This window comes from Rattus norvegicus, chromosome 18 (assembly GCF_036323735.1).
Source record: "Rattus norvegicus strain BN/NHsdMcwi chromosome 18, GRCr8, whole genome shotgun sequence".
Lineage (NCBI taxonomy): Eukaryota > Metazoa > Chordata > Mammalia > Rodentia > Muridae > Rattus > Rattus norvegicus.
The window spans coordinates 370,671-396,843 of NC_086036.1; the positions used below are offsets into that span (position 1 = coordinate 370,671).

At 39.2% G+C, this 26,173-nt stretch overlaps 1 pseudogene; it reads left to right on the forward strand.

The window, feature by feature from the left end:
• The window catches only part of Zfp91-ps2 (zinc finger protein 91, pseudogene 2), a 130,000-nt pseudogene extending 107,977 nt beyond the window's left edge, over positions 1-22,023 (forward strand).
• Positions 22,024-26,173: the final 4,150 nt, after the last annotated feature.

A 26,173-nucleotide genomic window follows, 5' to 3' on the forward strand; every position in this document is an offset into this window, starting at 1 on the left:
TCTATGTTAATTGAGAGTTTTGCTGGATACAGTAACCTGGGCTGACATTTGTGTTCTCTGAGGGTCTGTATGACATCTGTCCAGGATATTCTGGCTTTCATAGTCACTGGTCAGAAGTCTGGTGTGATTCTGATATGTCTGCCTTTATATGTTACTTGACCTTTTTCCCTTACTGCTTTTAATATTCTTTCTTTGTTTTGTGCATTTGGTGTTTTGACTATTATGTGACAGGAGGAGTTTCTTTTCTGGTCCAATCTATTTGGAGTTCTGTAGGCTTCTTGTATCTTTATGGGCATCTCTTTCTTTAGGTTAGGGAAGTTTTCTTCTATGATTTTGTTGAAGATATTTACTGGTCCTTTGAGCTGGGAGTCTTCACTCTCTTCTATACCTATTATGCTTAGGTTTGATCTTCTCATTGAGTTCTGGATTCCCTATATGTTTTGGACCAGTAACTTTTTCCATTTTCCATTATCTTTGACCATTGTGTCAATCATTTCTATGGTATCTCCTGCTCCTGAGACTCTCTCTTCTATCTCTTGTATTGTGTTGGTGATGCTTGTATCTATGGCTCCTTGTTTCTTCCTTTGGTTTTATATATCCAGGACTGTTTCCCTTTGTGCTTTCTTTATTGCTTCTATTTCCATTTTTAATTCCTTTACCTGTTTGATTATGTTTTCCTGGAATTGTTTCAGGGATTTTCATGATTCATCTCTATAGGTTTCTACTTTTTTATTTATGTTTTTCTGCATTTTTCTAAGGGAGTTCTTCATGTCTTTCTTGAAGTCCTCCATCATCATGATCAAATGTGATTTTCGATCTAGATCTTGCTTTTCTGGTGTGTTTGGATATTCAGTCTTTGCTTTTGTGGGAGAATTGGGCTCCGATGATGCCATGTAGTCTTCGTTTCTGATGCTTGGGTTCCTGTGCTTGCCTCTCGCCATCAGGTTTTCTCTGGTGTTACCTTGTTCTGCTATTTCTGACAGTGGCTAGACCATCCTATAAGCCTGTGTGCCGGGAGTGCTGTAGACCTGTTTTCCTGTTTTCTTTCAGCTGGTTATAGGAACAGTGTTTTGCTTTCAGGCGTGTGGTCTTTCCTGTATACTTGTCTTCAGCTGTTCCTGTGGGCCTGTGTCCTTAGTCTACCGGGCAGGTCGCTTGGAGCAGAAAAGTTGGTCTTTCCTGTGGTCCCGCAGCTCAAATTGCTCGTGGAGGGCTGCTTTTGAGCTCTCCATGAGGGTGTCAACCAGGAGGGTCTGCACCACCTTTTTTCTGAGCCCCGTGCACCGGGGTCCCAGATGGGGTTAGGTGTTTTCCTTTGGAGTCAGAAATGTGGGCACAGTGTAGTCTCTTCTGGCTTCCCAGTCGTTTCTGCCCCTCTGAAGGTTTAGCTCTCCCTCCCACAGGATTTGTGTGCAGAGAACTGTTGAACGTGACCCTTCAGGTCTGGGCGGTGTCTGGAGCGCTGTCCTGTATTTCTTTAAGGGACTTATCTATGTCCTTCTTAAAGTTCTCCATCATCACTGTGAGATGTGATTTTTAAATCCTATTCTTGCTTTTTTGGTGTGTTGGGATATGCAGTGTTTGCTGTGGTAGGAAAATTGATGCCAAGTAACCTTGGTTTCTTGTTGCTTACTTTCTTGTGCTTGCCTCTAGTCATCTCGGATGTTACTTGATATTGCTTTTCTGATTGTAGCTTGTTTCACCTGTGGGCCTGCGAGCCTGTGATATTAGGAGTGATAGTGATCCTGGCAGAACAGCTTTCTGCTCTCATGTTTTGGGATTAAGATCTGTGGGAGAGGCCCATTTCTGGGCCCAGATGGAGATCAAATGTTTCCTTTCCTAGGCTGTCCTGCAGTTTGAGAGTCCAATGTGCTTCCGGCATGTCACTCCTTGGACAGTCAATAGAAGGAAAGTTTGGCCCCACATGTGGACTCTGGGCTTAGGAGGAAGACCGTTCCTGTCAGATTAGTTCTCTGTGGACAGTTTTTTGTCTTAGGTCTGTGGGACAGCACTTCCTTTGGGTGCAGATGTAGACTGAAATGGTCCAGTCCCAGGCTGTCCTGTGGCTGCCGAGCCTTTTGTACTCCTGGTGGATCTCTGTGTGAATCGTTATTGGAGAGACCTTGGGGTCCAACCTGTGGGTTGTGGGTTTAGGAGGGAGAGCACTCCTGGGAGACCAGCTCTTTGTCATCACCTTTTGGGTCCCAGAGCTGTGGGATAGACCCAACTGTGGGCACAGATAGAGACTCGCTCTTTTATAGCAATTATATTTATGTTTGATCCTCTGATTGTGTCCTGGATTTCCTGATTTTTTTGCAGTATTGTGTGTGTGTGTGTGTGTGTGTGTGTGTGTGTGTGTTTATTACACTTTCTTTTATTGTTATGTCAATGGTTTCTATGGTATCTTCTGTACCTGAGATTCTCTCTTCTATCTCTTGTATTTTGTTGTTGATGTTTGCATATGATGTCTGATCTCTTCCCTAGTTTTTCTATTTCCAAGATTGTCCCCCTTTGTGATTTCTTTATTGTTTCTATTTCCATTTTTAGATCCTAGATGTTTTTTTTTCAGTTCCTTCATCTGTTTGGCTGTGTCTTCCTGTAATTCTTTAAGGAATTTTTGTGTTTCCATTATGGACTTCTACCTAATTAGCTGTGTTCTCTTGTATTTCTTTGAGGGAGTTATTTATGTCCTTCTTAAAATTATCTATCATCATCATGAGATGCGATTTTACATCCAAATCTTCTTTTTCTGGTATGATGGGTTATCAGGACCTGCTGTAGTTGGAGAACTAGGTGTTGATTATGCCAACTAGCCTCGCTTTCTGTTGTTTATGTTCCTGTGCTTGTCTCTCACCATCTAATTATCTTCAGTGCTACCTGCAGTTGCTGTTTCTGACTGCAGCCTATCCCTCCTGTGATCCTGCTTGTGTCAGAACTACTGAGAGTCAAGCTGTCTCTGTGATTCTATGATTCTGTGATCCTGTGATCCTATGATCCCGTGATGCTGATGTTTCAAACCACCTCTGATCCTTTGTAAATTAGAGCACCTGGGAGTTGGGCTTCCTCTGGGTGTTGTAGTACTTGGTGGGGGGGCATCACCCAAGATCTGCTCAGGGCATTGGTGCAGACAAGAAGGAAATTGGTGCCACTGGTTGGGCAGGGGTTCCTGTGTCCCTGGATCCTGAGGAACCCAGTTACTCAAGGTGTTGGGTCAGATGTTGTGGCCTCCCCACCTCTGATCCTGGGCGTGTGAGAGCACCTGGGTGTTGGTCTCCCTCTGGGTGTTGTGTGACTGGGTGTGGAACCAGAGCTCAATGTCTGCTTACGGCACTGATCCAGATTGGAAGGGTCCCATGCCTCTGGCTGTGCGGGGGTTCTTGCATTCCTGGATCTTGGGGGACCAAGTTACTCTGGGTGTTGGAGCAGACATTGTGGCCTCTTCACCTCTGATTATGAGTGTGTTGGAACACCTGGGATTCAGGCTTCCTGTGGGTATTGTACGACTGGGTCTGAACATTTCTTCAGGTGCTTCTCAGCCGTTTGATATTCTTCAGTTGAGAATTCTTTGTTTAGATCTGTAGCCCATTTTAAATAGGATTATTTGGTTCTCTGTAGTCTAATTTCTTGAGGGTTTTTTGTATATATTAGATATTATCCCTCTATCAGATGTAGGAATAGTAAAAATCTTTTCCTAATCTGTTGGTTGCCATTTTGTCCCATTGACAGAAACTTTGCAATTTTTATGAGTTCCCATTTGTAAATTCTTGATCTTAGAACATAAGCTATTGGTGTACTGTTAAGGAAATGTTTTCCTGTGCCTATGTGTTTGAGGTGACTAAAGGAAATGAAGGGGTTTTCAACCCTACAGGAAGAACAATATGAATGAACCAGACCCCCTAGAGCTCCAAGAAGCACAGCACCAAACAATGGGTACACATGGATGGACCCATGGATCAAGCCACATATTTAGCAGAAGATGGGATTGTCTGGTATTAATAGCAGGGGAAGCCTTTAGTCCTGTGAAGGCTCATTTCTCATGTGTAGGGGAAGCCAGTGTGTTTAGTTGGGAGTGGGTGGGTGGGAGTGGTTTCATCTTCATAGAAGCAGGGTGAGTGGGGAAAGGGGATAACATTTGAAATGTAAATATATCAAATATCCAATGAAAAATAAAAAACCAGAAAAAAGTAACAACCTCACAGCAAATGGAATAACTTTCTAGAAGATTACACAATTATCTGTGGACTTTACTTAATTGTAAGTCCCATGATTACTGTTTCTGATCAAACCTAATTGTTCTTATTTCTTAGGGGAAAAAGATCTTGGGGATTTGTATTGCCTTTTTGTGTTCTTTGCACTTTTCTTGTCTTCTTAAGACTCCATGCAATCTTCCTGGAGCTATTGCATGCCAAATTTTATAAGAATGGGTGTATAGAGAATCATACTACGTCTGAGAGGAAGGGTCACCTTCTAGAATCCTTTTGGATAACATGGGTCACTCGCTTCAGCCTGACTCCATGCAGAATGTGTCTGTCACATGGATGTACTGGATTTACATTGCTGATGCTAGGGAATGGAGAGAGAAGCACTCTGCTCAGGTACTCTGCTCCTCTTGGGATCAGCAGGAGGCATGCAGAGAGGTATATGACCTAGAGGACTGTCACATTTATATTGAGGATGTGGGTGTGCTTGGTGGGTTCTTCTCTGTGGTTCTTTACATGAATTCTAGTGGCTTCTGGTCACAGGAAACAACGAAGCTTTCCCCATCAGGATTGTCAGGTGCTGAGGTTTCTTTGAAGCTTGGGTTGGTGGAGTAGAGTGCACAGGGATAAGCCTTGATTGAGAAAGAGCTTCATCTAGGCAAGAGTTTGTGACCATCTTTTCCTTCATCTAGGAATGGAAGGGCAGACCCAGAGGAATGCCGAATAAGGCACAGGGCTGGCATGTTGTAGGACCAGTATTTAATAGTTTGAGCCCTGAAGCAGAAGGGTTTTACTATTTTTCTCTAGTGTGGACCTCCTGAGAGGACTCACTTTCCTGCACTAAATTGAGGGATTGTATCAGAGTTCAATGTTTTATGGAGCATAGAGCGGGTCCTTGGTTATGTGGGCTCCTAAGTAGGCATGATGGGGACACCTAGACATGAGACTACATGGGTGGGCAGCTGAGCAATACTTGTTTCTCTTTTCTGCCTCCAGCACTATATCTTGTTTGTGTTTCACAGTGGAGCCTGGACTTGCTTGCTGGCTCTGTTCCTGCCAGCTTTGCATCCACAGCCAGGTAAGAGTTGGTAAGTTAAGTGGTAAACCAGGTAAGGTCATATAACTCTCTGCATGCCTCCTGCTGATCCCAAGAGGAGCAGAGTACCTGAGCATACCTCTGCATCCACTGCCAGTGGTTTTGGGACAGCCTTCTAGCTCCTATTTTGCCCTGAAAGTCACAAATGAACAAAAGGATGCTCCGTAAGTCAGTTGCTCGAACTAGATGCCAGAACTTCTGTCTCTGGGCTTGGGTTCTCCTACTCCCCATACTCCATTCTTTTGCCTCTTGAGTTAACTTCCTGTCCTAATCCTGTTCTTTTCTCTTCCATTGAATTTGGGTTTGTACTTCATGGACTTAGTCACTCCTACAGGATAACTAGAAGGCACCTGTCTCACAGAGAATATTTTTTGTTTTACCACTAATGTCTCTTCTGGCAGCCCTTGTATCCAGATATACAATATGACTAAGGGGGACTTTCATGATAATCTAATCTGTGGTACCAGGTTAGGCATGGAACTTCACATTCCCCTTTCTGTTCACAAACCCTCAAAGAATACCCCAGCATATCATGCCCATCCCTGCCTTGCTGTCCAATGGTGCTGGTTCCAGCATACTATCACCGGGACTGCCAGCAGTAGGCATATATGGATACATCTCAGAAGCCTGAGGCAGCTCATCGTAAAAAAGAAAAAAGAAAAAAGATGGTGTCTGGAACCCTGAGAAGCAAGCAAAAAGACCTGCCTTCTAAAACATGGAACTGCCTGGAGTAGGCTGGGATGGAGACATCTCAGTAGCCTGTGGCAGCTCTTTGTAAAAAACAGCTCTTCCAATTTCTCCTAACTTTAGCCCTGAACAAAGGCTGTATAAATTTCATTTGTGTGTGAAATGGCAGATGGCCTGGGTTTGCATAATATCTGACTTTTCTATTTCCTTCTCAATCTGCTCTGGTGAATTATGTGAAACTAGATGTTCCTTGATGTAATGATTCTATTTTATTTTTATTAATCATTCAACTTGCTTTATCTCAAATGAGATATATTTTACTTCCTGCTTATTGCTCTATCAGCTCCCAATCCCACATCCCCTCCCCTGTTCTCCCTCCCCTTTGCCTGTATGAGAGTGCTTTTTCCACCCATCCACACTCAACTGCCCAATAGCTAGAGCTTCCTCCTATGCTGTGGTATCAAGTGTCCCCAGGATCAAGGGCCTCTCCACCACCCATTCTCTGCTACAGGCATTCCTGGACCCATAGTTCCTTCCACCTTCCAGATAGACTCCTTGGTTCTAGACAACAGGAGAACCGGGTGGTGAGGCCAGATTATGTTGTTCTTCCAATGGGGTTGGAACTCCCCCTCTGCTCTTCCAGGCTTCTGCTAGCTCCCCCACCAGGTTCCCTGAGCTTCATCTGATGGTTGACTTCAAGCTTCCACATCTGCATTGGTCAGATATTGGCTGGACATCCTCAGGAAAAGCTGCACTAGGTTCCTGTTAGCAAGCACCTCTTGACCATGGCAACAGTTTTGGGTTTGGTGTTGGCAGACAAGATGGATCCTCAGGTGGGGCAGTCCCTGATTGGCACATCCTCCAGTCTCTGTTCCACTTTTTGTCCCTGTACAAATCTTTTCCCAAACTGTGGATTGCCGTTTTATCCTACTGACAATGTCCTTTGCTTTACCGAAGCTTTTAATTTTTCCCCTTTTTTAGTTGGATATTTCATTTATTTACAATTCAAATGTTATCCCATTTCTCAGTTTCCTCTCTGGAAACCCATGCTTGAATCCTCTGTACCCTTGCTTTTATGAGGATGCTCCCCCCATGTACCAATCAACCCCTCCCTCCCATCACCCCACCATGCATTCCCCTATACTGGAACATCAAGTCATCCCAGCACCAAGGGCTTCTCCTCCCAATGATGTCAGATAATGTCATACTCTGCAACATATTAGCCTGGAGCATTGGGTTCCTCCATGTGTACTCTTTGGTTGGTGGTTTAGCCCCTGGGAGATCTGGGGGGGGGTCTGGTTGGTTGATACTGTTGTTCTTCTAAGGGGTTGCAAACACATTTAGCTCCTTCAGTCCTTTCTGTAACTCCTCCATAGGGTCTCTCTGCTCAGTCCAAATGTTAGCTGGAAGCATAATCATCTTGAGCTTCATATGGTCTGTGAATGGTATCTCAAGTATTCCGAGGTTTTGGGGCTAATATCCACTTACCAGTGAGTGCAGACAATGTGTTCTTCTGTGTTTGCGTTACTTCACTCAGGATGATATTTTTCTAATTCCATCCATTTGCCTAAGAATTTCATGAAGCCATTTTCCCTATGTACAGTATATTTTTTTCTAGGACAAGTCTAATTACTAGATTGTACTAATTTAAAAGTACATAATTTTGAAATTCCTTTTGCCCTAGTCCTACATCTCACATTCCTGAAACAGCTGAATCCATGCATCCATGGTGTGCAGCTGTAAAATGTTAAAATAATATGAGAATGAAAGAGGAAAAGGAAATAAAGAAACATGGAAAATTCCAACTAAACCTTCAGGCACAATGGGTTTTTGTATTAGCATTTCCTTTAGATACCGTTTTTAATCCATTAGGGTGAGTTTTCCAGCAGAGAACAGTGTATCTCTTTGGGTTGTTAAGTATATTCTTTGTAGAAATTAAATGTCATTGGTTGCTAAAGACACCTTTAATATAACTTTATTTTCAGCCTCTTATCAGCCAAAACTGCCACCAAGGAAGATGTTGTAGAAGCATGAAGTTCAACTGTGTTTTGTAACATCTGAAGTTATTAAAAATGATGCAGAGGCATCATTTTTAGGTTTGAGTAGATATGAGTATTTGATAATGAATCCAAAAGAAGAAAGATCACTGCTAAAAGAAAATTGGTGAGATAATACAAGCATGTGTCTTCCTTCAAAACCACAACATCATGGCCTCTTAGAACAGGACATAAATTCCAAAAGTACTATATCTCTTTAGACTGTGGTGAGACAGGCACTGACTGACTTGCTTTTCTCAGCCTCAGGAAACTCTAATGCATACCCAGAATGAGAAATACCTTCAGCTGTGGACACCTCACAGATTCTGGCAATTATTGAAAAGAGATGCCTCCACTTGATTTTAAATAACCATCTGAGATAAATATAAGGAAAGAAAAGGTGACCATCAACTTCAGCTGACAGCTCTGCTCAGCCTGCATTTACAACTCTGATCTGTCTGAATTAGGTTTATAGCAGGTCACTGCAGCCGCATTTCCAGGTCAGTAGAGAATACACCATTTTCTAGAAAAACAGCACCTAAATTCAGAACAAGAAAATCTTTTGTTTTTTTTCTGCCTATAGAAGATCATTATTTCTCCATCTATTCTCTGGGACAAGACATGATGCATGGTTAGTTTTGATCCCTGCTTTCTGCTCTTCAGTTTTACAAGGAACAGGAGGACCTGCTCTCTCTAAGTACAGAGTGACTTTGTGGAATGTGAAATGTGAACTTTTGTGGGATATTCCCTTCTGAAGGAGAAAGGAAAGATGGCTTCTTGTCAGGTAAATGTATGCATGATGATGGGAAAGGTTGAGTATTCTTACAGAAACTTCATTGCCAAAACTTCCAAACCTTTTCTATGCTGACTCACATTTACAGCACTATTTTTTCATATGACTCTCAGAGTTAAGTTTTCAAAACTTATGTCAATGGTGTGCTAAAGACAGGTTTTTACTTTTATTAGGGTTCCTCAAGTCATGGTGATCCCAACTATAATTTTATTTTTATTGCTACTTCATAATTGCAAATTTTCTAGTGTATGAGGCAGAAAGTAAATACCCCTGTTTTCTGGTACCATAGGCAACTACCATTAGATATACTAGAGGGTCATGCAGTTTCATTTCCAAAGGGGTCACCACCCACAGGTTGAGAACTGATAGCATATTGAATCTTTGCAAAGATTCTTTGCACAGTATTCTTTCATTCAGAGCATAATTTATCAAAAATGTATACTAGTTATTTATACCAGACCAAGTTCTATAATTAATGAATCTTTCCTTGGGTGAAATATAGAACTTGGATAATAGATACAAAGGGATACTGTTAATTTTAATTTCAGGGTCTATTCACTTTCATGGATGTGGCTATAGAGTTCTCTAAGGAGGAGTGGAAATGTCTGGATTCTGCTCAGCGGACTTTGTACAGAGATGTCATGTTGGAGAATTATAACAACCTGGTTTCTGCAGGTGAGAAAAAATTTTTTTTCGTAATTTCTACTTAAGGGATTTGTAAAACTCTACTTAGTGTTTTGGTCTGACTTACATTAATCATTAGGTGTCTTAAATTGTTACAGATTGATTAGTATCTTCTTTATAGTTAACATGTTAAGTACCTTTATCTTGGTTTTACATCTTATATAAGGATTCTTTATTCTTATATGTCTTTGGAATAAGCATTTAGTAACATTTATATTTGAATGCACTGTGACTCACACATTCACTTTTTTTCTTTGATTGGATTGTTCTTATTTACATTTCAAATGTTATCCCCTTCTTGGTATCCCCTATCCCAACTCCCCTCCCTCTGCTTTATGTGGGTGTACCTCTACCCAACCAAGCTATTCCTCCTCCCTGCCGTGGCATTCCCCTACACTGGGGCATTGAGACTTCACAGGATCAAAGGCCTCTCCTCTCTTTGATGCCTGACAAGTCCATCCTCTGCTACGTATGTGGCTGGAGACATAGATCTATCCCTTTATACTCTTGAGATGGTGGTCTAGTCCCTGGGAATTCTGGGGTATCTGGTTGGTTGATATTGTTGTTCTTCCTATGGGATTGCAAACTCCTTCAGCTCCTTCAGTCCTTTATCCACCTACACCATTGGGGACCCCATTCTTAGTGCAATGGTTAGATATGACTAATCATCTCTGTATTTGTAAGGCTTGGGCAGAGCCTCTCAGGTGACAGTTATATCAGGCTCCTGTCAGCATGTAGTTCTTGGCATCAGCAATAGTGTCTGGTTTTGGTGACTGTATATGGGATACATCCCAGGTGGGGCAGTCTCTAGATGGCCTTTCCTTCAGTCCCTAATCCATATTTTGTATCCATATTTCTTCCTATGTGTATTTTGTTCCCCATTCTTGACAGGCTTGAAGCATCCACCCTTAGGTCTTCCTTCATCTTGAGCTTCATGTGGTCTGTAATTTGTATTTTGGGTATTCCCAGCATTTCGGCTAATATCCACTAATCAGTGAGTATATACCATGTGTCTTTTTTGTGATTGGGTTACTTCAATCAGGATCATATTTTCTAGTTCCATTCATTGCCTATGAATTACACGATGGCATTGTTTTTAATAGTTGAGTAGTACTCCATTGTGTAAATGTACCACATTTTATGTATCCAGTCCTCTGTCAAAGGACATCTGCATTGTTTCCAATTTCTGGGTATTATACATAAGGCCACTATGAACATAGTCGAGTATGTGTTCTTCTTATATGTTGGAGCATAGTTTGGGTATATTGCAAGGTGTCTTATAACTGGGTACTCATTAGTACTATGTATCTTAGTAAAGCTGCAATCTGTTGGTTGCAGCTTTGTCCTATTGACAGTGTCCATTGCTTTTTAGAAGCTATGCACTTTTATTTAGTCATATTTGTCAATTCTTGATCTTAGAGCATAGGCCATTGATATTCTGTTCAGAAAACTTTCCCCTGTTCCCCTGTGATTAAGGCTTCTTACCCCTTTTTTTCTGTTAGTTGCAGTGTATCTGGTTTTATGAGAGGTCCTTAAGTCACTTGGATTTGAGCCTTGTACAAGGCAGTAAGAATGGAATGATTTGCATTCTGTTCCATGCTGACCTCCTGTTGAACCAGCACCAATTGTTGAAAACAGTGTATTTTTTCCATTTGTTGGTTTTTGCTCCTGTGGTCAAGTGACAATAGGTATGTGGGTTCATTTCTGGGTCTACTGATCTATTCTGTTCATCAACTTGCTTGTCTCTCTACCAATACCATGTTGGTTTGTTCATTGTTTGTTTGTTTGTTTTATCACAATTGCCCTGGAATATAGCTGGAGGTCAGGTATGGTGGTTTTTCTCAGAAGTTCGTTGTTGTTGTTGTAAAAATATTTTTTGCTATCCTGGCTTTTTGGTTATTCCAAATGAATTTGCAAATTGCTCTTTATAAGTTATGAAGAATTGAGTTGGGATTTTGATGCGATTGCATTTAATCTTTAGATTGCTTTTGACAAAATGGCCATTTTAATATATCCATCTTGGCAATCCATGAGCAAAGGAGATCTTTCAATCTTCTGAGATCTTCTTCCATTTCTTTCCTCAGAGAAGTGAAGTTCTTGTCATACAGATCATTCACTTGCTTGGTTAAAGTCACACCAAGTTATTTCATATTATTTGTAACTATTGTAAAGGGTGTTGTTTCACTAATTTCGTTCTCAGCCTTTTTATCTTTTAAGTAGAGACAGCCTATTGTTTTCTTTCCATTATTTTGTTAATCCAACCCCTTTGATGTCTTTGTTTATCAGGTTTAAATGTTCTCTGGTGGAACTTTTGGGTCACTTAAGTTTACTATCATATCATCTGCAAATAGTGATATTTTGATTTCTTCCTTTCCAATTTGTATCCCTTTGACCTATTTTTGTTGTTTAGGGCTTCAAGTACTATCCTGAATAGATCGGGAGAGAGTGGGCAGTCTTGTCTATTCCCTGAATTTAGTGGGATTGATTCAAATTTCTGTACTTTTATATTGATGTTCGCTAAGGGTTTGTTGTATATTGCTTTTACTATGTTTAGTTGTGGGCATTGAATTCCTGATCTTCCAAGACTTTTATCATGAAGGGATGTTGAGATCTTTCAAATGCTTTCTCAGCATCTAATTAGATGATTATATATTTTCTTTGAGATTGTTTCTACAGTAGATTAGGTTCATGGATATTTGTGTATTGAACCATCCCTGTATCCCTGTGATGAGTCCTACTTGATATTTTAATAGGGTTATTTGTCTCTCTGTGGTCTACCTTCTTGATTTCTTTGTATATATTTCTTTGTATATATTTCTATCTTATGTAGGATTGGTAAAGACCTTTTTTCAATCTGTTGGTTACTGATTTGTCCTAAAGGGAGTGTCCTTTGCCTTACAGAAGCTTTGCAGTTTTATGAGGTCCCATTTGTTGATTTTTGATCTTAGAGCATAAGCCATTGGTGTTCTGTTCAGGAAATCTTCCCCAGTGCCCATACAATCCAGGCTTTTCTCCATTTTTTTTCTGTTAGTTTTAGCGTGTCTGGTTTCAAGTTGAAGTCCTTGATTAACTTACACTTAAGTTTTATGCACGGCCATTAAGAATGCATCGATTTGTGTTCCCCTGCATGCTGACCTCCATTTGAACTAGGACCATTTGTTGAAAATGCTATCCTTTTTCCACTGGATAATTTTAGCTCCTTTGACAAAGATCAAGTGACCATAGGAGTGTGGGTTAAAATCTTGGTCTTCAATTCTATCCCAATGATCTATCTGTCTGTCTTTGTATGAATACCATACAGTTTTTATCACCATTTCTCTGTAATATTGCTTGAGGTAAGTGATGGTGATTCCCCCAGAAGTTCTTTTATTGTTGAGGATAGTTTTTGCTCTCCTGGGTTTTTTTGTTATTTTAGATGAATTTACAAATTGCTCTTTCTAACTCTCTGAAGAATTGAATTGGGATTTTGATGGGGATTGCATTGAATGTGTAGGTTGCTTTTGGCAAAATGCCCATTTTTACTACATCTATCTGGCCAATCCACGAGTATGGGAGCTCTTTCCATCTGCTGGTATCTTCAATTTCTTTCTTCAGAGATTTCAAGTACTTGTCATACAGATCTTTAACTTGCTTGGTTAGAGTCACACTGAGGTATTTTATGTTATTTGTAACTATTGTGAAGGGAGTCATTCCCCAAATTTCTTTTTCAGGCTGTTTATCTTTTCAGGAAAGGAAGGCTACTGATTTGTTTTTAGGTAATTTTATACCCAGTCATTTTGCTGGAATTGTTTATTAGGCTTAGTAGTTCTCTGGTGGAACTTTTGGGGTCACTTAAGTGCACTATCATGTCATCTGCAAACAGTGACATTTTGATTTTTTCCCTTCCAACTTGTATCCCTTTAACCTCATTTTGCTGTCTGATTGCTCTGTCTAGGACTTCAGGTACTATATTCAATAGGTAGGGAGAGAGTGGGCAGCCCTGTCTAGTCCCTGATTTCAGTGTGATTGCTTCAAGTTTCTCGCCACTTAGTTTGATGTTAGCTACTGGTTTTCCATATATTGCTTTTAATATGTTTAGATATGGACCTTGAATTCCTGATCTTTCCAGGGCTTTTATCATGAAGGGGTGTTAAATTTTGTCAAATGCATTCTCGGCATCTAATGACATGATCATGTGGTCCTTATCTTTGAATTTGTTTATATAGTGGATTACACTGATGGATTTTTGTATATTAAACATTCCTGCATCCCTGGGATGAATCCTACTTCATCATGATGGATGATCATTTTGATGTGTTCTTGGATTCGGTTTGCAACAATTTTAATGAGTATTTTTGCATCAATATTAATAAATGGTCTGAAGTTCTCTTTCTTTGTTGGGTCTTTGGTTTTGGAATAACAGTAATTCTAGCTTCATGGAAGGAATTTGGTAGTGTTCTGTCTGTTTTTATTTTGTGGAATAGTTTGGACAGTATTCATATGTGGTCTTCTATGAAGGTTTGATAGAATTCTGCACTGAACCCATCTGGACCTGGGCTCTTTTTGGTTGAGAGTCCTTTAATGACTGCTTCTATTTCTATAGGAGTTATGGGGTTGTTTAAATGGTTTATCTGTTCCTGATTTAACTTTGGTCCCTGGTATCTGTCTAGGACATTGTCCATTTCCTCCAGATTTTTAAGTTTTGTTGAATATAGGCTTTTGTAATAGAATCTGATGATTTTTTAAAAATTTCTTCAGATTCTGTTGTTATTTCTGATTTTGTTAATTTGGATACATTCTCTGTAACCTCTGGATAATCTGGCTAAGGGTTTATCTATCTTGTTTATTTTCTCAAAGAACCAGCTCTTGCTTTTGTTGATTCTTTGTATAGTCCTTTTTGTTTCTACTTGGTTGATTTCATCCTTCAGTTTGATTTTTTTCCTGCCTTCTACTCCTCTTGGGTTTATTTATTTCTTTTTGTTCTAGATCTTGTAGGTGTGCTGCCAAGCTGCTGATATATATTCTCTCCTGTGTCTTTTTCTAGGCACTCAGAGCTATGAATTTTCCTCTTAGTACTGCTTTCATTGTGTCCTATAAGTTTGGGAATGTTGTATCTTCATTTTCATCAAGTTCTTAGAAGTTTTTAATTTATTCATTTATTTCTTCCTTGACCAAGTTGTCATTGAGTAGAGCATTGTTAAACTTCCATGTTATGTGGGCTTTCTGTCATTACTGTTGTTATTAAAGACCAGTCTTAGTTCGTGGTGATCTGATAGGATGCACAGGATTATTTCTATCTTCATGTATATGTTGAGGCCTCTTTTTTGACCAAATATATCATCAATTTTGAAGAAGGTTCCATGAGGTACTGAGAATAAGGTATATCCTTGTGATTTAGGATGGAATGTTCTATAAATATCTGTTAAAACCATTTGTTTCATAACTTCTGTTAGTTTTTCTATGTCTCTGGTTTTTTTTCTGATTTTAATGATTGGTCCATTGATGAGTGTGGGGTGTTGAAATCTCCTAGTATTATCGTCTGAGGGGCAATGTGTTCTTTCAGCTTTAGTAAGGTTTCTTTTATAAATGTAGGTGCTCTTGCAATCAGAGCATAGATATTTAGGAATGAGAGTTCATCTTGGTGGATTTTTCCTTTAATGGATATGAAGTGTCCTTCCTTATCTTTTTTAATGACTTTTGGTTAAACGTCAATTTTATTTGATATTAGAATGGCAACTCCAGCTTGTTTCTTCGGGCCTTTTGCTTGGAAAATTGTTTTCCAGCCATTTACTCTGAGTAGAGTGTCTGTCTTTCTCTCTGAGGTGTATTTCGTGCATGCAGCAAAATGCCGGGTGTCCATGTCCTCATCAGCATCTCTTTTCACTTGTGTTTTTGATCTTAGCCATTCTGACTGGTGTGAGGTGGAATCTCACAGTTGTTTTGATTTGCATTAAACTGATGACTAAGGATGTTGACCATTTCTTTAGTTACTTCTCAGCCATTCTATATTCCTCAGGTAAGAATTCATTGTTTAGCACTGTACTCCAGTTTTCTATAGAGTTATTTGTCTCTCTAGAATCTAAGTTCTTGCATTCTTTGTATATATTGGATATAATCTCTCTAACAGATGGAGGATTGGAAAAGATCTTTTCCCAATCTGTTCCTTGCCATTTTCATCTAATGATAGTGTTTGTTGCCTTATGAAAGCTTTGCAGTTTTCTTAGGTTCCATTTGTCAATTCTTTTTTTTTTCAGCTGTGTTTTTTCTTCATTTTTTCTTGGATATATTTTATTTACATTTCAAATGTCGTTCCTTTCCTGGTTTCCAGGACATAATCCCCCTACCCCATCCCTCTCCCCATCTTCTATAAGAGTGTTCCCCTTCCCATCCACCTCCTCTTACTGACTCCTTGACATTTCCATAAATTGGGGATACAACCTTGATAAGACCAACGGATTATTCTTCCATTGTTGCCCAACAAGGCCTTTCTCTGCTCCATATTTAGTGGGAGCGATGTGTCATTCCATGTATATAGTCGTTAGGTAGTAATTTACTCTCTGGTTGGCATTCCTATTCTTGTGGTGTGGCAGTCCCCTTCAGCTCTTTCAATCCCTTCTCTAATTCCTCCTACATGTGTCCTGTTCACAGTTCAGTGGTTTGCTGCTACCCTTCATGTCTGTATTTGACATGTTCTAGCTGTGTCTCTCAGGAGACATTCATATTTAGTTCCTGTCAGGATGCCTTTCTTAGCTTCATCAATTTTGCCTAGTCTTGGTGACTGTACATATATGGGGCATATGTGGGGCAGACTTTGAATGGCTATTCCTTCACTCGTTGTTCCAAACTTTGCCCCCACTTCCCCTTTACGAATATTTTTGTTCCCCCTTTTAAGAAGGAGTGAAGCATCTGCACTTTGGACATCCTTCTTCATGAGCTTAATGTGGTCTGGGTATTGTACATTGGGTGATTAGAGCTTTTGGGCTAATACCCACTTATAATTGAGAGCATACCTTGTGTGTTTTTCTGGAATTTGGTTACTTCACTCAGGATGATATTTTCTAGTTCATTCCATTTGCCTATGAATTTCATGAAGTCATTGTTTTTGATAGCTGATTAGTACTCCACTGTGTAGATATATGACATTTTCTGTGTCCATTCCTCTGTTGAAGGGCATCTGTTTTATTTCCAGCTTCTGGCTATTATAAATAAGGCTACTATGAACATAGTGGAGCATGTGTCTTTATTGTATGTTGGTGCATCTTATGGGTTTATGTCCAGCAGAGGTATAGCTGGGTCCTCAGGTATTGCAATATGAAATTTTCTAAGGAACCTCCAGACTGATTTCCAGAGTGGTTGTACCAGTTTGCAATCCCACCAACAATGGAGGAGTGTTCCTCTATCTCCACATTCTCACCAACATCTGTTGTCATCTGAGTTTTTAATCTTAGCCATTGTCACTGGTGTGAGTTGGAATTTCACATTTTTTGTTTGTTTGTTTTTATTTGTTTTTATTTGTTTGTTTGTTTGCATTTCTTTAGGTATTTCTCCGCCATTGGATATTCCTTAGCTGAGAATTCTTTTGTTATATCTTTACCCCATTTCTTAATACTGTTATTTGCCTCTCTAGAGTCTATTTTTTGATATTAGCACTCCCTCTGATGTAGGTTTTCTTTTCCCAATTTGTTGGTTGTTCTTTTGTACTAATGACAATGTCCTTTGCCTTTCATAAGCTTTGCAACTTTATGAGGTCTCATTTGTCAATTATTGATCTTAGAGCATAAGTCATTTGTGTTTCTTTCATGAAATTTTCCAAAGTGTCCATGTGATCGAGATTCTTCCCTACTTTTTCTTCTATTAGTTTGAGTGTATCTGGTTTGATTTGGAGGTACTTGTCTACTTGGACATAAGTTCTGTACAGGGTGATATGAGTGGGTCAAATTGTGTTTTTCTTCATGCTGACCTCCAGCTGAACCAGAACCATTTTTTGAAAATGCTATCCTTTTTCCATTGGATTGTTTTACCTCCTTTGTCCAAGATCAAATGACCATAGATGTGTGGATTCATTTCTGGGTCTTAATTCTATTCCACTGATCTACTTGCCTGTCTTTGTACCAATACCATATAATTTTTTAACACTATTACTATGTAATACTGCTTGAGGTCAGAGATGGTGATTCCCCCAGAAGTTCTTTTATTGTTGAGTATATTTTTCGCTATCCCGGGTTTTTGTTATTCCAACGTAATTTGCAAATAGCTCTTTCTAACTCTATGAGGAAATCAGGTGATATTTTGATAGGGATTGCATTGAATCTGTAGATTGCTTTTGGCAAAATTGCCATTTTTATGGAATTTTTGTGTTTCCTCCTTAAGGGTTTCTATTTTTGTACTTGTGTTGTATTTCTTTAAGGGAATTATTTATGTCCTTATTAAAGTCCTCCATCATCACCATAAATTTGGTTTTAAATCCAGCATGTCTGTATATCCAGTATTTGCTTTTTTGGGAGAACTGGGCTCTGATGATGCCAAGTATTCTTGGTTTCTAATGCTTATGTTCCCATGCTTGCCTCTCACCAACAGGTTGTCTTTGGCGTTGGCTTGTCTTGCTGACTGTAAAAGTGGCTTGTCCTTCCATTAGGCCTCTGTGACAGAACTCCTGTTGACCTGTGTTCTTTCATCTGGATCTCATAGGGTCCTGCCCCTGACTCTTGCTATATCCCTGTGCCTAGGCGATGTCCCCTAGGGTCAGGAATGAGGGCAGAATGTTTTTGCCGACTATGGATTCTCAGGAGTGTCTGTCTTCTGAGGGTCCAGCTCTCTCCTCCACAGGATTTCTACCCCTGTTTTTGAATTAAGGAAATACTTGAAGAAAATGAGGAGCAGGACAACCCTATAGGAAGTGTGTAAGTCTCAACTAACCTGGACCCATGAGATCTGTCCGATAATGAGCCACCAACCGGGCAACATTCACCAGTGGATAGGAGGCTCCCAACACTTTATAGTAGCGCACTGCAGGGTCTGACTTCAGCCATAGAAGATATATCTAATCCTCAAGAAACTTGAGGCCTCAAGGATTGGGGTTATCTGGTAGAGTGGTTTTTGTGTGGGTTGGGATATCTTCTTGGTGTTGGGAGTGTCTCAAACTGGTATTTGATGTGCAACACTTATAGGGTGGAACTTGATGTGGTACATTTTGTTCTGTAAAAAAATAAAGAATAAATAAAAAGACATATAAAGAAAAATACCTTAATGTATTTGCCATTGAGTTATTATTGATGAAGTTCACTTATATAAAATATATCATAGATTTCATGAAATATCTCCTAATGTACATTATATCTATGATATTTGTTTCTTTGGACAAAATTTGTGCAGTTTGGTGTTGCATATTTCTGTCATGATTATATATATATATATATATATATATATATATATATGATTTTCAACCAATTGCAATGTGTCATATAATGACATATTCTCATTAATTTCAGGTCTGTGTTGTGATTCTACAAAGAAGCTATTCTCAAAGGCATTTACACAGGATTATTTTCTCAAGAAAATAATACAAAGATTTGCATGTAATGACGTTTCAGATCTACATAGAGAGAAATTCTGGGAATGTAGATATGACAATGAAGAACATGAAATAGATGAGTATGGAAATGATTTCTTTGCAAAAGTCATCTGTTTCTTTCCTGAAGAAGCTCAGGAATCTCCAGATTCTCATTCTGAGAGAATTCAGTCCTCAACTCTTAAGGGTCACTACAGAATTTCTACTCAAGAGACAACTTTCAAGTGTAATGGATGTGGAAAAATCTTTACACAGTTCCTAAGACTTAAAGGTCATCACAGAATCCATGCTAGAGACAAACCTTACAAATATAACGAATGGGAGGAATCCTTAACAGGTCTCTCAAATCTTCATATTCATCACAGATTTCATACTGGAGACAAACCTTACAAATGTAATAAGTGTGGGAAATCTTTTACATGCTCCTCGAGCCTTAAATTCACCACAGAATCCATACAGGAGAAAAACCTTACAAATGTAATGAATGTGGGAAATCTTTTACATGGTCTTCAGGTCTTAAAATTCACCACAGAATACATACTGGAGACAAACCTTACAAATGTACTGAATGTGGGAAATCTTTTACAGAGTCTTCAAGTCTTAAAATTCACCACAGAATCCATACAGGAGAAAAACCTTACAAATGTAATGAATGTGGCAAATCTTTTACACAGACTTCAAATCTTAAAACTCACCACAGAATCCATACAGGAGAAAAACCTTACAAATGTAATGAATGTGGCAAATCTTTTATCAAATACTCAAAACTCAGATCTCACCACAGAACCCATACTGGAGACAAACCTTACAAACGTAATGAATGTGGGAAATCCTTTACACAGTCTTCAAGTCTTAAAACTCACCACAGAGTCCATACAGGAGAAAAACCTTACAAATGTAATGAATGTGGCAAATCTTTTACACAGTCTTCAAATCTTAAATCTCACCACAGAATCCATGCTGGAGAAAAACCTTACAAATGTAATGAATGTGGCAAATGTTTTACAAAGTCTTCAGGTCTTAAAGTTCACCACAGAACCCATACTGGAAACAAACCTTACAAATGTAATGGATGTGGAAAATCTTTTACAAACGCCTTAAGTCTTCAAAATCACCACAGAATCCATACAGGAGAAAAACCTTACAAATGTAATGAATGTGGGAAATCTTTTACAGAGTCTTCAAGCCTTAAAATTCACCACAGAATCCATACAGGAGAAAAACCTTACAAATGTAATGAATGTGGGAAATCTTTTACATGGTCTTCAGGTCTTAAAATTCACCACAGAATACATACTGGAGACAAACCTTACAAATGTACTGAATGTGGGAAATCTTTTACAGAGTCTTCAAGTCTTAAAATTCACCACAGAATCCATACAGGAGAAAAACCTTACAAATGTAATGAATGTGGCAAATCTTTTACACAGACTTCAAATCTTAAAACTCACCACAGAATCCATACAGGAGAAAAACCTTACAAATGTAATGAATGTGGCAAATCTTTTATCAAATACTCAAAACTCAGATCTCACCACAGAACCCATACTGGAGACAAACCTTACAAACGTAATGAATGTGGGAAATCTTTTACACAGTCTTCAAGTCTTAAAACTCACCACAGAGTCCATACAGGAGAAAAACCTTACAAATGTAATGAATGTGGCAAATCTTTTACACAGTCTTCAAATCTTAAATCTCACCACAGAATCCATGCTGGAGAAAAACCTTACAAATGTAATGAATGTGGCAAATGTTTTACAAAGTCTTCAGGTCTTAAAGTTCACCACAGAACCCATACTGGAAACAAACCTTACAAATGTAATGGATGTGGAAAATCTTTTACAAACGCCTTAAGTCTTCAAAATCACCACAGAATCCATACAGGAGAAAAACCTTACAAATGTAATGAATGTGGGAAATCTTTTACAGAGTCTTCAAGCCTTAAAATTCACCACAGAATCCATACAGGAGAAAAACCTTACAAATGTAATGAATGTGGCAAATCTTTTATCAAGTACTCAAAACTCAGAACTCACCACAGAACCCATACTGAAGACAAACCATACAAATGTAATGAGTGTGGGAAATCCTTTACACAGTCTTCAAATCTTAAAACTCACCACAAAATCCATGGGGGAGACAAACCTTATAAATGTAATGAATGTGGGAAATCTTTTACACAGTCTTCAGCTCTTAAAGTTCACCATATAATCCATACTGGAAACAAACCTTACAAATGTAATGGATGTGGAAAATCTTTTACAAACTCCTTAAGTCTTCAAATTCACCACAGAATCCATACAGGAGAAAAACCTTGCAAGTGTAATGAATGTGGGGAATCTTTTACAGACTACTGAAGTCATAAAAGTCACAACAGGTTACATACTGGAGAAAAAACATTTAAATGAAATCACTGTAGAATATCATTTACCCAGTCCTCAAATCTTTAAGTTCAGTATAGAATCTAGAGAAGAGATAATCTTCACTAATGAAAAAAGTTGGCAAGTCTTTTCCTGGTTCTCAACTCTTCAAATTCATCAAAGAATCCATCCTGGAAAGCAGCCTTATAAGTATAATGAATGTGAGAAATACTTTTCCTGTTCCTCACCTCTTCAAGATCCCCACAGAATTCGTTAAGTAGAAAAAACATTACTAATGTAATGGATGTAAATATTTGTTCAAAGGAATCATATCTTCAAATACAGCACACCATGCATACTGGTGAGAAACCTTACATATGTAAACAGTATGGCTAATCATTTAGAACAAGTTCAAACCTTGAATCAACTTTCTCCATGCATAAAACTAACTTAATAGGTAATTACTTCATGCATATTTATATAGAAATACTTATTTAAAGATATTGTTGAAACCTAAAGCATTATAAATAATTCCCATAGGGTAGGCATATACTTGATAGTAGTTGGAAATATTTTATTCAGAAATGACCCTTTCTACATTTTAAGTTGTTTTATTAACTATAAACTATGAAAAAATTCACCCAGCATTAATCTGACACCATTGATTAGTGATAGTATAGATTTCATTTTCAAACTCATTAAATAACAGTATTCTAAAATTTAAGCATTTAAGCCAAAATAATATTAATAACTATTCTTATACAAACCTGTTGTTTAAAGTTCTATATAGTTTAGTTTGGTAGAATATTTGTTTTTGTGATATATATTTTCTGTAGATTTTATTGTGGTGTTTGTCTTTAAGCTTTTATAGAGTAATTTTTAATCTGAAACTAATCCCTCCTTTGTCACAATTATTAATAAATATGTTACAAGTTTTTCATTAATACTCCCTTAGTGTGATTAGTATCTATTTTGTGCAAGGATGAAGTCATTCATATATTCCATTTCCTGATTGATGATGCCAAGAGAAACCTGTCCCAAAAGCATAAATTTGATTGCTTTAGACAAATTCCAGACAGTAATTATGAAGCATATATATGGTGATCCAAGGACACCATAAGGCTACCTGAGTTTGTGTGCCTGTGTGTGTATGTGTTTGTGTGTGTATGTGTGTGAGTGTGCATGCATGTGTAAGTTTTAGGCATAAATTCACTGACATTTCAAAGAACCTAGTCTCTGTTCTAGTGAAAAATCCTATGTGGACCCATTTGTGGAGGAGAGGGTTGAAGCTTTAACATAACAACTTCTCCATTGGCCAAAATATTCATATTCATGCAGTGTGCTTTATATTGTATATCATACAACTGTTGCTCATAGAAGTTTTGTCCTAAGTATTGCTCCCATAAGGAAAATTTATCTACAAAGATGAAGAAAGTACTTAGTCACACACACACACACACACACACACACACACACACACACTCACTCTAACCTTGAGTCTCTTCTGGTTTGTTGGTATAAACTGGCTTCCTTGTTAATCTGTTAATCTGTGTGTAATGATCCTGCTGAGCTTCCTGGGTGCAGTGTGTCAACACTGCAGATCAATCACTAGAACACTAGTAGTTCCTATCTTTGAAACAGGTCCCTTTGTTTTTTTCTGTTTTAAATATTGCCTCGACACAGCATCAGTTCCATTGCTGGAGATATTCTGCCATTGACACGTTTAGGACAACAATTTTTTGTTTAAAGAAGTATTTTCAGTCTTTCAAATGAAATTTATTCATACTTTCTTATTAAGATGGAAAATTATAGTTCATTAAACAAAAATTATTACATCAGCAAGTCTTTACAGATAACATCTTATGGACATAAAATCACAGAAAGAACCTTTTCTAAATAAAACCAATTCTTAGAATTGTTTCCTTTAATATATTCATAAACTAAGCTATGACATTGGTACAAGTCTTAAAATTCAGAAATGATTACTTTCCTGGAAGCCCAGAAAATATTGTTTCTTCAGTTCTTTTCTTTTTCTCCGTTTTTATTAACTTGGGTATTTCTTATTTACATTTCAATTGTTATTCCCTTTCTGGGTTTCCAGACCAACATCCCCCTAACTCCTCCCCCTCCCCTTTTATATGGGTGTTCCCCTCCACATCCTTCCCACATTACCGCCATCCTCCCCAAAGTTCACATTTACTGGGGGTTCAGTCTTGGCAGGACCAAGGGCTTCCCCTTCCACTGGTGCTCTTACTAGGCTATTCATTGCTACCTATGAGGTTGGAGCCCAGGGTCAGTCCATGTATAGTCTTTTGGTAGTGGCTTAGTCCCTGGAAGCTCTGGTTGCTTGGCATTGTTGTTCATAAGAGGTCCCAAGTTCCTTCAAGCTCTTTCAGTCCTTTCTCTGATTCCTTCAACGGGGGTCCCATTCTCAGTTCAGTGGTTTACTGCTGGCATTCGCCTATGTATTTGCTGTATTCTGGCTGTGTCTCTCAGGAGAGATCTACATCCAGTTCCTGTCAGCCTGCACTTCTTTCTTCATCCATCTTATCTAGTTTGGTGGCTGTATATATATATGGGCCACATGGGGCAGACTCTGAATGGGTGTTCCTTCTGCCTCTGTTCTGCACTTTGCCTCCCAAGGGTATTCTTGTTCCCCTTATAAAGAATGAGTGAAGCCTTTGAACTTTGGTCATCCTTCTTGAGTTTCATGTGTTCTGTGCATCTAGGGTAATTCAAGCCTTTGGGCTAATATCCACTTATCAATGAGTGCATACCATGTATGTTTTTTGGGTATTGAGTTACCTCACTCAGGATAATATTTTCCAGTTCCAACCATTTGCCTATGAATTTCATAAAGTCATTGTTTTTGAAAGGTGAGTAGTACTCCATTGTGTAGATGTAGCACATTTTCTGTATCCATTCCTCTGTTGAAGGGCATCTGTGTTCTTTCCAGCTTCTGGTTATTATAAATAAGGCTGCTATTGAAAGACCCCCAACCTTGGGGAGACTCTTGCTCCAGTCACAGGTTGAGGTGCCCCCATGAAACGCGTGTAGCCGGTCTTGATGTAACAGCAAGAGGTAGCGTTTATTAACGAGATCCCGGACCGACATGTATCTCACACAAGAGACAGAGGAATCGGCCCCGAACCTCTTCAGGCAGGGGTTTATATAGGAGAAGCCAGGGGGTTTTGCGTGGTTATCACCAAGGGAAATGGGTACCAGGTCTCATCTGCAAGCAGTACGTGCGGGCTGGGGTGTTCTCGATATAGGAGAATGTCTTATCTTTATCTGTAGAGCAGGGAGTCATCCGTCCAGATGGCCCCTTTCCTGGAACAATCCCTTGACCTTGTTTTTAGGCTTGGCCGGGCACATCTCAGGCCAGCTCTGTCCTGCTCCCTTATCTGCTGTTCTTTTGCAGTTTTTTATGAAGTTTTTATTTTAACTCTTCAGCTCCAAATGGTCCGGCAAGCCCTATAGTCTCCCTTAGGTAGACCGGACCTTGTTTATGACTAACTTTTTGAAATTTAACTCTTCATTCCTCTCTACTTGTTGTGAGTAGTTCTAATCTTAGAACTACATGATGAGTTCAGCATCTAGAGGCTCTTCACCCCGTACAGCCTGATACTGTTGTCTTAACATGAGGACATGTATAGCACTAATCCGTTCCCTGACAAATGTTAAAAGGCGATTAATGATGTAGGGCCCAAAAGTGAGCAAAAGGAGGAGGATAATCAAGGGACCGGATAAGGGTGACAACAGGGTGGTAAGCCATGGGGACCTATTGAACCAGCTTTGAAACCAGCTATCAGTGGCTTCTCGTTCTCGTCGTCTCTTGTCTAGCCTCTCTCTAAGTTTAGCCATAGAATCTTTAATGGTACTTGAGTGATCGAGGTAAAAATAACATTTTTTTTCAAAGCAGCACATAGCCCTCCTTCTTTAAGGACTATCAGGTCTAATCTTCTCCTATTTTGAAGGACTACCTCTGAGAGGAAGGTTAGGTATTTTTGGAGGTCAGAGTCAATGACAGTTCTGAATTCTCTATAAGCCTTGTATTGTAGGGCAACAGCAGATGTCCTTGTGCTGTCCTTGTAGCACCTAGATAATTTAAATAATTTTTAACCCTCTTTTGTGTCTTATTAAGTTTTTAGCATCAGGATTCTAATCTGGACACTATCTAAACCTATACACCAAGGTCATGACCAGCTTTCAGAACTTTTAAACTTATACAGATTGTGATTCCTGAGGCACAGTCTCAAGAAGTGTTAGGAGTACTAACATATGTAATGTTAAATCAAGCCTATCTCCTCACCTATCCCGATGGAACCCAGGGCAAACATGAAATTCTTGTTGCATTTTGGCAACCTCCCAGTCACTTAAGCCTAGGGAGCTTTTTGAAGATCTGAGTGTCCCTCTAGGTCCCAGCTCTCAGCTCCAACAGCTAGTACGCTGTTGGTGAGGGCTGGGATTGATGGCTGTCAGGGTGGTCAGTAGCACCAGGTACAGTCCTTTCTAGTGAGGCTCGAGTGTCTGGGCTCAGTGTAGCTGCACTCTCTGACCTGGAACTGATGAAATGTCTCAGGGGTCCCCGGGGCATAGGCTGCTGTCAGCTGTGAGCAGATTTCTTTCCGTATCACCTGTAGGTTTTTAGCCTGGCATACAAATCATTATTACTATGACATGTTGGTTCAGTAACATCATCTGATACAGTCAGAGGAGCTGAGGCCCCATATAAGATCTCAAAGGGGGTAAAGCTGAGTCTGGAAGG